We start from the raw sequence: 15,504 nt of genomic DNA, 5'->3' as shown, positions 1-15,504 counted from the left end.
AACGAGTGAGCTAGGAGTGTACGACTTGCTGCTCAGCTGCTTATCCAACGGCGGCAGGGAGCACGGATATCAACTGCGTTTTTTAAAATAGGAACCCCCATTTTTATTACACATTCGTGTAGTACATAAAAAATATGAATGTTGTTGTTGGACCACTTTTTCGCTTTATGATAGATTGCACTGTAATAGTCACAAACATATGGCTCACAATTTTAGAAGAACAGTTGGTAACAGGTAGGTTTTTTAAATTAAAATACAGAACGTAGGTACGTTTGAACATTTTATTTCGGTTGTTCCAATGTGATACATGTAACTTTGTGAACTTATCATTTCTGAGAACGCATGCTGTTACAGCGTGATTACCTGTAAATACTACATTAATGCAATAAATGCTCAAAATGATGTCCGTCAACCTCAATGCATTTGGCAATACGTGTAACGACATTCCTCTCAACAGGGAGTAGTTAGCCTTCTGTAATGTTCACACATGCATTGACAATGCGCTGACGCATGTTGTCAGGCATTGTCGGTGGATCACGATAGCAAATGTCCTTCAGCTTTCCCCACAGAAAGTAATCCGAGGACGTCAGATCTGGTGAACGTGCGGGCCATGGCATTGTGCTTCGACGACCAATTCACCTGTCATGAAATATGCTATTCAATACCGCTTCAACCACACGCGAGCTATGTGTTGGACATCCATCATGTTGGAAGTACATTGCCATTCTGTCATGCAGTGAAACATCTTGCAGTAACATCAGTAGAACACCACATAGGAATCAGCATACATTGCACCATTTAGTTTGCCAGCGAGAAAATGGGGGCCAATTATCCTTCCTCCCATAATGCCGCACCATGCATTAACCCGCCAAGGTAGCTGATATTCCACTTCTCGCAGCCATCGTGGATTTTCTGTTGCCCCATAGTGCACATTATGCCGGTTTACGTTACCGCTGTTGGTTAATGACGCTTCGTCGCTAAACACAACGCGTGCAAATAATCTGTCATCGTCCCGTAATTTCTTTTGTGCCCAGTGGCAGAACTGTACACAACGTTCAAAATCGTCGCCATGCAATTCCTGGTGCATAGAAATATGGCCCGGGTGCAATCGATGTTGATGTAGCATTCTCATCACCGACGTTTTTGAGGTTCCCGAATCTCGCGCGATTTGTCTGTCACTGATGTGCGGATTAGCCGCGACAACAGCTAAAACACCTGCTTGGGCATCACCATTTGTTGCAGGTCGTGGTTGACGTTTCACATGTGGCTGAACACTTCCTGTCTCCTTAAATAACGTAACTATCCGGCGAACGATCTGGACACTAACATGATGTCCAGGACAGCGAACAGCATACATAGGACACGCCCGTTTGGCATTTTGATCACAATAGCCATACATCAATATCAGGCGCGGCTCGTGGTTTCTATACGGGGGAAGGCTGTGGCATTTATTGATCAGAGCCAACATAGACCTCGGGTTACGCTACAGATTAGTCTGACGTAAACAACTAAGAATTCAGGGGGAGGGGGTGGGCAGATCACGCTCTACCCATAATTTTACGTACTGTATCTTCTATAATCAGGTATTAAATATCATTAGAAGCTAACTTCGTGTTAAAATCTTTGGTTAGTGTTTTTATACGTCATTATTGCATTTTCTGACACTTTGCAGCAAATCATATGAAAAGACGCGTTTCAGAGAGATCTTTAATGCGGGTCTGGAAGCACCAAGTTCTTTCACTTTCATCCTATGGCCGTGTTCCAAGTTTTTACCTATTAATTTGCACACTGAATTCATATTGCGCTTGTTTCACACTCGCGGTATGTTGCAGGTATTCACCAGCAAGTAAAACTCACTAAAATCCTGCAAAATACACTCCGAAAAAGAAACTTGCTAATATCACACGGTATCAACAAAAGCAGTCAGCATCAGCAAGCAAGGAAGGTAAAGTAACGGGACAAATTTCGCGCGTTTTGTCCTCTAACCACTTATGAAACTCTCGCTAGATGGCAGTACTGGTACGTTACTGTAGTGTAGTGCACTCTGGCGGGATATTTGCAAACTTATTCTAAATGTGGATAAAATAGCCAATAGCAGAAACAAAACAACTATGTAAAACATTATCAAAACAATAATACTAAATGTCGATTAATGACGCATCGAAGCGTAGTAGAGATATGCAGAGACAGAGATTGGATAGCGAAGTTTCGGCCACTCTACATTCCTTTATTACATAGATAGTGGAACCTGAAAAATATGTGGTGGTTGGTACGACACCCTTAGGCTGCAAGCTCTGAGCCTTCGGGTCGCCCATAAAGAGCAGTACTTTGTAGAAGCCACGCCCCCAAACCGCTACTACATGCAGCTTACGGACGTTTCAAGGCGCAGCCTAAACACTACTAACCATTCGGAAAACATCTACCGATACAAACAGTTCCAAAAATGTTGACCGTCGTTATTTTAATCGGAACGGGAAATATGCGAAATTCGTCCTGATAATTTAAATTATGTAATACGTTCTTGCGAAATTTACTTTAACATATATTTTGGGGCGGCTCCGCCTCAGAGCCTTTAATTACGAGCCGCGCCTGATCAATATGATATCGACCTTTTCCGCAATTGGTAAATGGTCCATTTTAACACGGGTAATGTATCACAAAGCAAATACCTTCCGCACTGCCGTAATGTTACCTGATACCATGTACTTAATACGTTTGCTACTACTACAGCGCCATCTATCACAAAGCGAAAAAAGTGGTCCAACTAAAACATTCATATCTCTTTACGTACTACACGAATATGTAATAAAAAATGGGTGTTCCTATTTAAAAAAAACGCAGTTGATATCCGTTTGACCTATGGCAGCACCATCTAGCGGGCCAACCATAGCGCCATCTGGTTTCCCCCTTCAAGCTAGACAAGTTTCGTTCTTCGTAGTTTTTTCGTTTGGCGCTTATTTCGTGAGATATTTGGCCCAGTCACTATCAATGGACCAACCTGTATACAATTTCGAAATCAAATTGCTGTAAGTACGAACACCATTTAGCGATCCTCCTGTGTAAGAGCTTACAAGTGTGATGGAAGGACAAAAATGATGGTTGCAATACACCTTGTTATGTTTTTCCCACAGGTAGTATTCCAACTTTTTGAACACCCATATTACCACGAGAGCTTCCAATTCGGTTCGAAATATGCTCGTTTAGCTCCAGATAGGCTGGTACTAGTAAAACTAATTACTGTGGCGGTAATATTCGTGTCAGTGATTTGGAATAAACAAGTCCCCAGCACTTGCAAGGATGTGTTTGTACACAGACACAAATCCTGGATCATGTCAGGATGATGTAAGATGTTGGCATTCAAAAGGGCTTCTTTAATGTTGTCAAAATAAGTTTGGCATTTCTTGGTCCATAGCCAAGGATGGTTCTTCCACAGAAGATTCAATGGAGCATCAATATTTAAAAGCTGCTGCAGTATTCATTTTCTGAAGAAAGATACTAATTCTAGATATGCCTTCAACTGTGTCTTATTTTGGGGTACAGGGCATTGCGTGATAGCTGCTATCAGACAGCAGTATGTCTTTAGGCGATATTATGTGTCTGAGGAATTTAACCCTTTCCTTACTGAGATATGACTTCATTAGATTGGCTGTGACTCCATATTCTTGAAACTGATACAAGACTTGGAGCAAGAGACCAAAGTGTTCTGACCACGTGGGCATAGCAGTCAGTAAATCATCAACATAGACAGTTATCTTACTTAACAATTCAGATCCTAATGCTCGATCTAAGGGAGAAACAAATATGCCTCCACTGACATTCGAGCGAAAAGGGAGAACACAGAACTCATAGCTTCTGCCCCCACATACAAAAGCAGTGTACTTATGGCGGTCGTCATATAGTGAAGTTTACCAGTCTGAGGTCCAGAGATCTATTATGGTGAGGTACTTAGCTCAAAGCAGACACTACTGCCTGATTTGCTAAAAGACAAAATGAGACTACAGTATGGAGATAAGGATGGTTGCGTTATTACCCAGTTTAGCATTCTATTGATCTCTATCCTTACAGCCTCCTTCTTGGTACATGAAATAGGGTAAGATGAAAAGCAGAAGTCGGTACACTTGCATTTTGTATTTGTGTTCTCTGATTATGCCAGGGTGTCGTTCAAACACATGATCAAAATGCATTAAAATCTCCTGCAGTTCTTCCTTTTGCTCTTCTGCAAGACACACTGACTCACTTACCTTAGTGCGCATGATCTCAGGGCCTATTTCCTCTTCCTGTGTTACTCAATTCCCTGTGTGTTTACATACACGATGGTAGGGTAGAAAAATTGTACTCGAACGTCAGCAGCGTGTTTTAGTTTGCTTTATCTGGCGTTTGACTTGTGGAGTGGGGACAGAATTGCACATGAACAGTAGTTACCTTTAAGGCTGACAGTCTCCATGCATGCTCACAGCACAGCCCATCTACAGAAAACTAGTTACACACTATGGTACTATGTATAAGTTATTTACATTTATAGAAGTGGCTATTTAAATGCTATGCACAAAAGGGGATCTCTACGTGAAGAATGAAGGAATATAAATTAAATCTGCGATATTCTAAAAGAGATAGGATTGTGCCACACCTAAGACAACACTTTTCTTCCCAAGTGCAACAATGTAAGTCAAAACGACAATAACAGTACGAATATTGCGCTCTTATAACTCATAAAAAAATAAAGAATGAACTGTGTACTGATAGAAGTTGAAAGTATGAGTATTGGAAGTGTGATGCATTAGTAGGCAGTGGGCAACTACACACTTAGTTTTACGTTAATATTTAAGTGTCCTTCCAGCGAATGATGCAGAGTCACATCCTGGGTAAAATAGGGAACACAATAGTTAGGTGCCTGGTACCAAAGTATAAGGGCCACACCGAAAATAAATAATTAAATGTATAAAATATGTGTGAGTGTGATGGTGTCAATGCACTACGAAAAAGCTAAATATGCCAGGTGTATAAAAAGGTTGAACTTAGGTCTTGTGCTACCGAAGTCAAAGAGGTCAGACCATGCGTTATGAGTCCACATGACTGAGAGGAGAGCCAGGCAAGAGTTATTACAGTAAATTTGCACACGAACACAAATTGTTTCAATGTTATTTTACACTTGCTCATTGACACAATTCTTGTAGAGACAAAATGGTTCAAATGGCTCTGAGCACTATGGGACTCAACTGCTGAGGTCATAAGTCCCCTAGAACTTAGAACTACTTAAACCTAACTAACCTAAGGACAACACACACATCCATGCCCGGGGCAGGATTCGAACCTGCGACCGTAGCGGTCGCGCGGTTCCAGACTGTAGCGCCAGAACCGCTCGGCCACCAGCGGCTGGCTCTTGTAGAGGACAGATTCATTAACAACAGAGTACACAAGAGTGATATCATGTAGCAAAAAGAAGTCATCGACATTGAAGTATGCTGTTTACAGTCGATGACAGCACTTGTGTAACACAGTACTGTACTGTCAGAATGTATCAGTAGATAGTAAACACGAAGTAGATGGATTAACACGAGTAGATAGCCATGAAATGATGCACGCAGTAGTTTTTGTGTGATGAACTAAAGACTGAAGTAGTAGAGCAAAAGTGAATGCTTCTTCCTCCTCATAATATTTCCTGTAGACGAGAAGACACAGCCTATTGAACTTGTCAAAGCTGAGCATAGTTATGTAGGCATATCGCGATTTTATGTTATGAAGCTTTCCATCCTTCGTGTTTGTAATGACGGGTAGCCACATCAGGTGCAGTGGGTAAATACAAAACATAGCCCATCATGTGATAACGTTTTACGCAAATATTTTGTCAATACTAGAAAAGGAGATTGAAAAAACGACCTGTGCAATGTTAATGTAAGATAAGACTATGAATACAGATTACTCACAAATGAATGCTCAAAAGGGTAATGCTAGAGAACAATATGTGATTAAAATGACAATGTAAAAACTTAAAGATGTTACATGACATAAAATCACAAGAGATATATGTAACATTAACTGTCTTGTACATATAATTTCTGTACAGCGTTCATGTAAATTTTTGTATAATATTTACATAAAACCATGTAAATGCAATATGAAAATTTATACATACGGAGTAACAAAAACGCAAAGACGGTGTGTCAATACATTTTAAAATGTAAATACTTAGGTTATCGCAACAATGACCAAAAGTAAAGACTATGTAAATCAGAATGTTTTCCAGGACTGCATACGTTAACTAATAACTGTAAAAGTACTACAAACATTTTGTGAAGGTTTGAAACCCGTAAGTCCATGTGTTCGTGTGAAAAACGTATGCCACTGCTGAGCATTAAGGAATGTTTATTTCCTTGGTAGACTTGGGTATCGACAAGACATTCTACCACAGAGAGAGTACAGAAACGAATAAAGGAATTTTGAGACTTACCTTGAACCCATTTAAATCGCTTCATGATGTTGATAGCATGAGCCTGGTTCAATAATTGAAACATGTGCATTACGACAATACAAATGCCTGGGTCATAAACGATGACTCCCCTCACCACAGCATCGATAGTTCCATTATCCACAAGCCTCAGCACACCACAAAATGGGATGAACACTTTTATTGACTGCTGGTAAACAAGTGAAATAGTTCCACACTCATGGACAGGTCAACTTAACTGTACTATTAGCAAATTCATGTGTGTGAGCAGAAATCATCACATAGGTGGACAAACTGGGTGGGCGCTGATAACCTCGTTGTTGTGTGCCCTAAAACACTAATCATCATCATCAACAAACTGGATAATTTCCAATAATTCTCTGAATCCAAATGCAGCTATTGATGCAACCTTTAAATTTTTTTTTTGTAAATAGTAGTGAAATAATTTGTAAAGTACACATGAAACGAAATAATATATATATATATATATATATATATATATATATATATATTGTAGGGATGTATGACTATATCTATGCTGACTGAAAACTGAAGAACAAAAATAGAAATTATTATATGTACCTCATATGTACCTCATATGTCCCCCCTATGGACCTTGCTGTTGGTGGGGAGGCTTGCGTGCCTCAACAATACAGATAGCCGTACCGTAGGTGTAACCACAATGGAGGGGTATCTGTTGAGAGGCCAGACAAACGTGTGGTTCCTGAAGAGGGGCAGCAGCCTTTTCAGTAGTTGCAGGGGCAACAGTCTGGATGACTGACTGATCTGGCCTAATCAAAACGGCCTAGTTGTTGTGGTACTGCGAACAGCTGAAAGCAAGGGGAAACTACAGCCGTAATTTTTCTCAAGGGCATGCAGCTTTACTGTATGATTAAATGATGATGGCATCCTCTTGGGTAAAATATTCCGGAGGTAAAATAGTCCCCCATTCGGATCTCCGGGCGGGGACTACTCAGGAAGATGTCGTTATCAACAGAAAGAAAACTGGCGTTCTACGGATTGGAGCGTGGAATGTCAGATCCCTTAATCGGGCAAGTAGGTTAGAAAATTTAAAACGGGAAATGTCTAGGTTAAAGTTAGATATAGTGTGAATTAGTGAAGTTTGGTGGCAGGAGGAATAAGACTTTTGGTCAGGTGAATACAGAGCTATAAATACAAAATCAAATAAGGGTAATGCAGGAGTAGGTTTAATAATGAATAAAAAAAAAACAGGAGTGCAGGTAAGCTACTACAAACAGCATAGTGAACGGATTCTTGTGGCCAAAATAGACACGAAGCCCATGCCTGCAACAGTAGTACAACTTTATATGCTAACTAGCTCTGCAGATGATGAAGAAATTGATGAAATATATGATGAGATAAAAGAAATTATTCTGGTACTGAAGGGAGACGAAAATTTAATAGTCATGGGTGACTGGAACTCGACAGTAGGAAGAGGAAGAGAGGGAAACGTAGTAGGTCAATATGGAATGGGGTTAAGGAATGAAAGAGGAAGCTGCCTGGTAGAATTTTGCACAGAGCATAACTTAATCATAACTAACACTTGGTTCAAGAATCATGAAAGAAGATTGTATAGATGGAAGAACCCTGGAGATAGTAGAAGGTTTCAGATAGATTATATATGGTAAGACAGAGATTTAGGAACCAGATTTTAAATTGTAAGACATTTCCAAGGCAGATGTGGACTCTGACCACAATCTATTGGTTATGAACTGTAGATTAAAACTGAAGAAACTGCAAAAAGGTGGGAATTTATGGAGATGGGACCTGGATAAACTGAAAGAACCAGAGGTTGTACAGAGTTTCAAGGAGAGCATAAGGGAACAATTGACAGGAATGGGGGAAAGAAATACAGTAGAAGAAGAATGGGTAGCTTTGAGGGATGAAATAGTGAAGGCAGCAGAGGATCAAGTAGATAAAAAGACGAGGGCTAGTAGAAATCCTTGGGTAACAGAAGAGATAATGAATTTAATTGATGACAGGAGAAAATACATAATTGCAGTAAATGAAGCAGGCAAAAAAGAATACAAATGTCTCAAAAATGAGATCGACAGGAAGTACAAAATGGCTAAGCAGGGATGGCTAGACGACAAATGTAAGGATGTAGAGGCTTATCTCACGAGGGGTGAGATAGATACTGCCTACAGGAAAATTAAAGAGACTTTTGCATGAATGTCAAGAGCTCAGATGGAAACCCGGTTCTAAGCAAAGAAGGGAAAGCAGAAAGGTGGAAGGAGGATATAGAGGGTCTATACAGGGGCAATGTTCTTGAGGACAAGATTATGGAAATGGAAGAGGATGTAGATGAAGATGAAATGGGAGATACGATACTGTGTGAAGAGTTTGACAGAGCACTGAAAGACCTAAGTCGAAACAAGGCGCCAGGAGTGGACAACATTCCATTAGAACTACTGACAATCTTGGGAGAGCCAGTCCTGACAAAACTATACCATCTGGTGAGCAAGATGTATGAGACAGGCGAAATTCTCTCAGACTTCAAGAAGAATATAATAATTCCAATCTCAAAGAAAGCAGGTGTTGACAGATGTGAAAATTACCGAACTATCAGTTTAGTAAGTCACAGCTGCAAAATACTAATGCGAATTCTTTACAGATGAATGGAAAAACTGGTAGAAGCCGACCTCGGGGAAGATCACTTTGGATTCCGTAGAAATGTTGGAACACATGAGGCAATACTGACCTCACGACTTATCTTAGAAGAAAGATTAAGGAAAGGCAAACCTACATTTCTAGCATTTGTAGATTCAGAGAAAGCTTTTGATAATGTTGACTGGAATACTCTCTTTCAAATTCTGAAGGTGGCAGGGGTAAAATACAGGGAGCGAAAGGCTATTTACAATTTGCACAGAACGCAGATGGCAGTTATAAGAGTCGAGGGACATGAAAGGGAAGCAGTGGTTGGGAAGGGAGTGAGACAGGGTTGTAGCCTCTCTCCGATGCTATTCAATCTGTATATTGAGCAAGCAGTAAAGGAAACAGAAGAAAAATTTGGAGTAGATATTAAAATCCATGGAGAAGAAATAAAAACTTTGAGGTTCGGCGCTGACATTGTAATTCTGTCAGAGACAGCAAAGGATTTGGAAGAGCAGTTGAACAGAATGGACAGTGTCTTGAAAGGAGGGTACAAGATGAACATCAACAAAAGCAGAATGAGGATAATGGAATGTAGTCGAATTAAGTCGGATGATGCTGAGGGAATTAGATTAGGAAATGAGACACCTAAAGTAGTAAAGGAGTATTGCTATTTGGGGAGGAAAATAACTGATGATGGTCGAAGGGAAAGGATATAAAATGTAGACTGAAGTAGAGAAATTTGTTAACATCGAGTATAGATTTAAGTGTCAGGAAGTCGTTTCTGAAAGTATTTGTATGGAGTGTAGCCATGTATGAAAGTGAAACATGGACGATAAACAGTTTAGACAAGAAGAGGTAGAAGCTTTCGAAATGTGGTGCTACAGAAGAATGCTGAAGATTAGATGGTTAGATCACACAACTAATGAGGAGGTATTGAATAGATTTGGGGAGAAGAGGAGTTTGTGGCACAACTTGACTAGAAGAAGGGATCGGTTCGTAGGAAATGTTGTGAGGCATCAAGGGATCACCAATTTGGTACTGGAGGGCAGCGTGGAGGGTAAAAATCGTAGAGGGACACCAAGAGATGAATGCACTTGACTAAGCAGATTCAGAAGGATGTAGGCTGCAGTAGGTACTGCGAGACGAAGAAGCTTGCACAGGATAGAGTAGCATGGACAGCTGCATCAAACCAGTCTCTGGACTGAAGACCACAACAACAACAACTTCATATGTCTTTTTTCACCGATCTCGGTATGTGTCGGTCTTCTGAGTTGTTGTGGGAATTACGCTTGTAACTGAGTCTCAGTATTTTGTTTAGTAAAACTTCAAATATGCGGAAGTTGCAAGTTTTCATTCTACTACTGAGTTACTTCCTGATTTCCTTCTCTCTATGTGACGAGAACTAGGATTTTTAAATGGACACATTCGGAGACGACGTTCATTAAGAAAAGAGAATAGCCGCCGCAGTCACGCAGGCACTGTTGAACATCATTGGGGAGGAAGTGTAAATTACCACTCACCAAAAATACGAGATTAACATATATCAAATGTTTTTGAACGCATCTATGCCTACGTGCGTTGCTGGGTAGATAATTTTTCGTGCAGTTTACCTATAATTAATAATCATTCACCACAACCAATATATGTTCTAGCAAATCCGCTTCAGTCCTTAACGTGCAAACACGACAGCGAAAAACGGTTACTGGAATTCGTTTTTTGTCTTTCAGAAGATGTGAGGCATGTAAACGCAATGAATGAAGTCACAACATCTGGAACTTTCATTGATCTCAAATTTTCGTCCTCTAAAATATGCTGTCTGGCCACACAGAATGCCTTTCAACAGTGACAAGGGGACTCGAAAGTTGTCTCACATACTTAGGTAAAGATATTACACCAGTGTTCAACCTGTTATCCAATCTAGATCCTGGTTTTGCAAAGTTTGCTTACCCGTTTGACTGATATCTACTATTTGCTGTATGAGATTCACCTACAGTAGATTTTTGATATGCCTCCACTGCATTAGAATTACCTCCATCTCCACTATGCGACTGTACTAACACTGTACTACTGCCTGTATTCCCCTCACTTGATTATTTTCTCCGTGAGACCAATACCCCAAATCCATCAAAATTACATGTGTCTGTATGTTTTTGCTAAAATAAAGATAAAATAAAACTTAATTCAAAATATTACACTCATTACTTGTGTAGATGTTGGGCAAACATTTAAAAATTCATTCAAAATTATATACCTGCGTATATTTCAGCAAAAATAAAGATAAAATTACAATTTATTTTAAACATTATGCACGTTACTTCGTTTATGAGTCGTACAAACATTTAAAAATCCGCCAACTCAGTCAAAATACAAAATACAAATTATTAGATAACAGCACCATATATTGATGCAACAGTAAAAACCAAGTTTAAACACATTTACTCACTTTTGTAGACTATAATAATAATAATTGATTCACATTGTCCTCTTTCTCTTCTTCAGCTGAGGTGCTGGGTTGTTCTACTAGTCATTAAGCAGTCACTGTGTCGACCTGCTTCAAACATGCACTGGTGAGACATAATTATGACAGCACTTGTTCAACTGTGTAAGTCCATCCCAATCAGTAAGAACTGTGTTTACCATATTCGTTTTAAGTCTATTCCTGAGGGAGGTTTTCACAATGTTTAGCGCATAAAATGCTGTTTTGATCTCAGCATTTGGCCAAGGTAAGACAAAAAGCACCAGTGCAAGATGTGAGAGGTTACGAAATGGATTTTGGGAACTAGTGTGTTCCTATGATGTGACCTCTTGCCAAAGTTCTGTTATATTACTAACATTTTTCCGTTAAACAGTAGTTCATTTTAACCTCTCAGAATCTAATTTCGTTATTTCTGTTTCAGGTAATTGACATTCCTAAGATAGCAGCATTATACTTTCTTTAACAGTCATCAAACGCTATTCCAGTATTTTTGAAAACTCTTGGCATGTCCACTGGAGCTCCACTAGTAAGCAAAGCAGAAATTTTTGCACCTGTGTTAATTGTATGTTGTCTTATCATATCTACCAGTGAAACCTCTACGTCATGGCCAAGATAAATATTAGTGGATTGTATTTTCTAAGGTCTACCGTTAGCAAATCCTCCCTGTAACTGCGGCAACAATCCACCTCATAAGACTTAAGAAGAACTAAGTCTTGCAGTGGCTTTTAACTATGTACTGTACTTGACTGGAATGATTTATTTACTTTTTGACATACTTCTAGAGTTGGTCTAAGAAACAGGTAAAGGTTGATGATGACATCAGAGTACATAGTCACTATACAGGGTGTCCCACCTAAACTTACCACCACCAATATATCTGTAACCACAGTAATATTGACAAATGGCTTGCATGGGTATGAATGTACAACAGAGGCTCACGAAAGTAAATGCTATGAGGCATCCTAAACGGTGTACAAGTATTGGTTTCAACACAAACTTACGTTTTTGTTTCAATCGACGTCCCAAATTATTCCATATGCAATCAATAACATGAGAAATCACAATAATAATGGCGTTGGTTGAATTGCAATATGTCAATTACATTCAGAGAAATTGGAACACTTAGTTGACGTGTGAAATGAACAAAACTCGCCCCTATTACACTTCCTGCAATGCAAGCGTGACCTACACATTGCTTGCAATAACGATGTGATTGACACACTATGAAGCAACGAATGTTGTACTTACATATTGAAATCTACACCTTCAGTACATGGCCTGGGAAACATACCAATGTCCAGTCACTCAAAATGAAAACATGGTTTACTAGTATGTGCTTTATTGACCGTTTGGGTAGTATTAGAATGGACATAATGGTAACGAAATATCGATAACCACCGGTCAGAGTAAACAAAATTAATGGCTGTCAGAGGTTCACACAGGGAGGTACATGCTATTTGTACAAAGCTGTACATCAATTACAAAATGGTACATGTCACATACAGGTCTTGTTACTGAACATCTTTAATGACTGCGACCCAACTGAACCATTGCAAATGGTGCAACGCATACATAAACGTCCAGTAGTACCATCAAGACAAACATATGCCTTCTCCATAATATGCAAAATGTATACCAGTGAGTAATCACACGTCTCACAGCCGAAACGCCACAACATTTGTTCAAAGAGATCACAGTTTTCTTCCCACCACCGCTGTGCGCACTCCATCACAAATACACTCACGGTTGTCAGTGTTTGTGGTGTTACTGCAGCGCATGCAGCGGTAATACTGGCTTCCATGTTGGACACTGTGAGAGGTGGAAATGTGCTGTGCATGAATGACCATGCTTCAGTTAAGCAATAGTTTTAAGAACTTCATTCGCTAGCTAAGAATATGAGGTGGTTTCAGAAAGAAACCCAGTTGTTGTACAGGCAATGAAACTAAATGTATAACCTTTTAAATTACGTGGGCACCTCTTACAAAGCAGCAGGATAGCAGACAGGCAGACGGCCATAGCGGAGGTAGCGTGCCGAAGGGTTACGATGGGAGCCGAGTCGGGTGTGGTAGGCCAGCATAGTGACTTGCAAGATCGTGACGGCGGAGGGACACAGAAAAGTCAGGGCAGCTTAGAAATACGACGTAGTATCCACAGGTGGCCACCCATTAAGGATGGAGAAGGTGGCCTGGTCTTACCAGAGGCTGCCGAAGGGTAAAAAAACAGTTCTTTGAAAAAAAAAATGGTTCAAATGGCTCTGAGCACTATGGGACTCAACTGCTGAGGTCATTAGTCCCCTAGAACTTAGAACTAGTTAAACCTAACTAACCTAAGGACATCACAAACATCCATGCCCGAGGCAGGATTCGAACCTGCGACCGTAGCGGTCTTGTGATTCCAGACTGCAGCGCCTTTAACCGCACGGCCACTTCGGCCGGCTCTTTGAAAAAACTTTAAATTAGAGCAGAGGGCCAGAGTAAAATTTGCAGAAGAGTGTAAATCAAAAGTGCATATGCGCAGAAAGCAACAGGGAAAGTGTAAGGTAAAATGTGTCTGTTTTAAGGGAAAAGATGGTGGCTGGTGTTACAAGCAGTTTAGTGGGGGATAAGGGTGCACAGTACACCTTTGTTGGGGACTAGCTGTTGGACCAAGGAGCAGTATGGATGGCTGGCAGTGTCGCTCCCACAAGATTACAAACTAAGCTTTGCTTTTTGGCTAAATCTGAATAAGACCATGACAAAGTAGCATTCGCGTAGGTGGTGAAGTTATTTTGACTGTGAATGAATGTTTATCTTAATGGGTGACAATTACTGAGGCATAGACACAAATAATTAATTGAGCAAAGCTTATCACATGAAACAACAGGACAGTCATTGAACATGGTAAGTCAGCTGTTGTTGCCACTCCTGCTGTAGCAATTCCGTTTTTGGTTTTCTGCCAATGATCATTATGAGCAATTGGTTATGATCATTTTTATTACTATTAGGGGTATCAAGTCTAAGTAAAGACTGAGTTCTGTGGCATCCTGTAAACAAGGTCCTGGCCTTGTGCATTAAAAGACCCGTGTGGCTGCTGAGTGAATTATATTAATACAATCACAATTGGGATTATCCTGACTGAAACAACAAACAAATGCAATCGGTATCTGGCAATGGTCTTGAACCCACTTAGAGGGCCTAATCTGTCTGACCACTATCTGGCTGGATTCTGGCGCGTAAACTACGATTTTGCAATTTGTTTGTAATAATTTGTATCAAAGGCTTTTGAGGCCAACATGCCTCTAGAATATAATTGCTTTTATCAGAGCTGTGTTTATTAATTAGTATCTCAGAAATTCCTCTCCAAAACCTTAGTTCTAGATATTTGCTAAGTCCAGAATCCACAGGGTGCCGAATAACATTTGAGCAGCTGAACTGCAGTTAAGGAAAGGTAAGATTACATGTTGTGAAAGTGCGGAGGCTGACTACGCTACCATCGTGCAGGTAAGTCACAAAGAGGACCTACCACTCATCCCTGTAAATCTGCTGCTTGCTGTACCAGACACTCCAAGTGGTCCAGTACATTTTAAGTTTGGGTTTGTCATTCCGCAGAGGGGACGCTACGAATTGGTGCATCAGCCTAGGAAATGCTACAAAATGGTGCATTGACCAGGAAACGAGTAATAGTGATGCATCATGGAGTAGTACGAAGTGAGCTGAAATCGCTCATTACTAGCGCCTGTTCCTGCTTCTAGCTACATGGAGTATGGCTATTTGCTGTGTAAACAGTGAGAGGAGGCAGTCAGACTCTACCCATAATTTTTTTGTCTGGAGCTTCCAAGCTGCCACACTCGCACAATCACAGAGCTGTCTGAGGTAGAGTGAGGTTTACTGGGGGTAGACATCACGTGACTCGTGTTCCGTTTGTGGAGCGTTCTTCAATCTTTTGGAAACTGTTGCAGTACCCATGTTCGACTATTTCTCATTTGATA

Source organism: Schistocerca serialis, chromosome 7 (genome assembly GCF_023864345.2).
Source record: "Schistocerca serialis cubense isolate TAMUIC-IGC-003099 chromosome 7, iqSchSeri2.2, whole genome shotgun sequence".
Classification (NCBI taxonomy): Eukaryota; Metazoa; Arthropoda; class Insecta; order Orthoptera; family Acrididae; genus Schistocerca; species Schistocerca serialis.
This window is presented reverse-complemented; position numbering follows the sequence as displayed.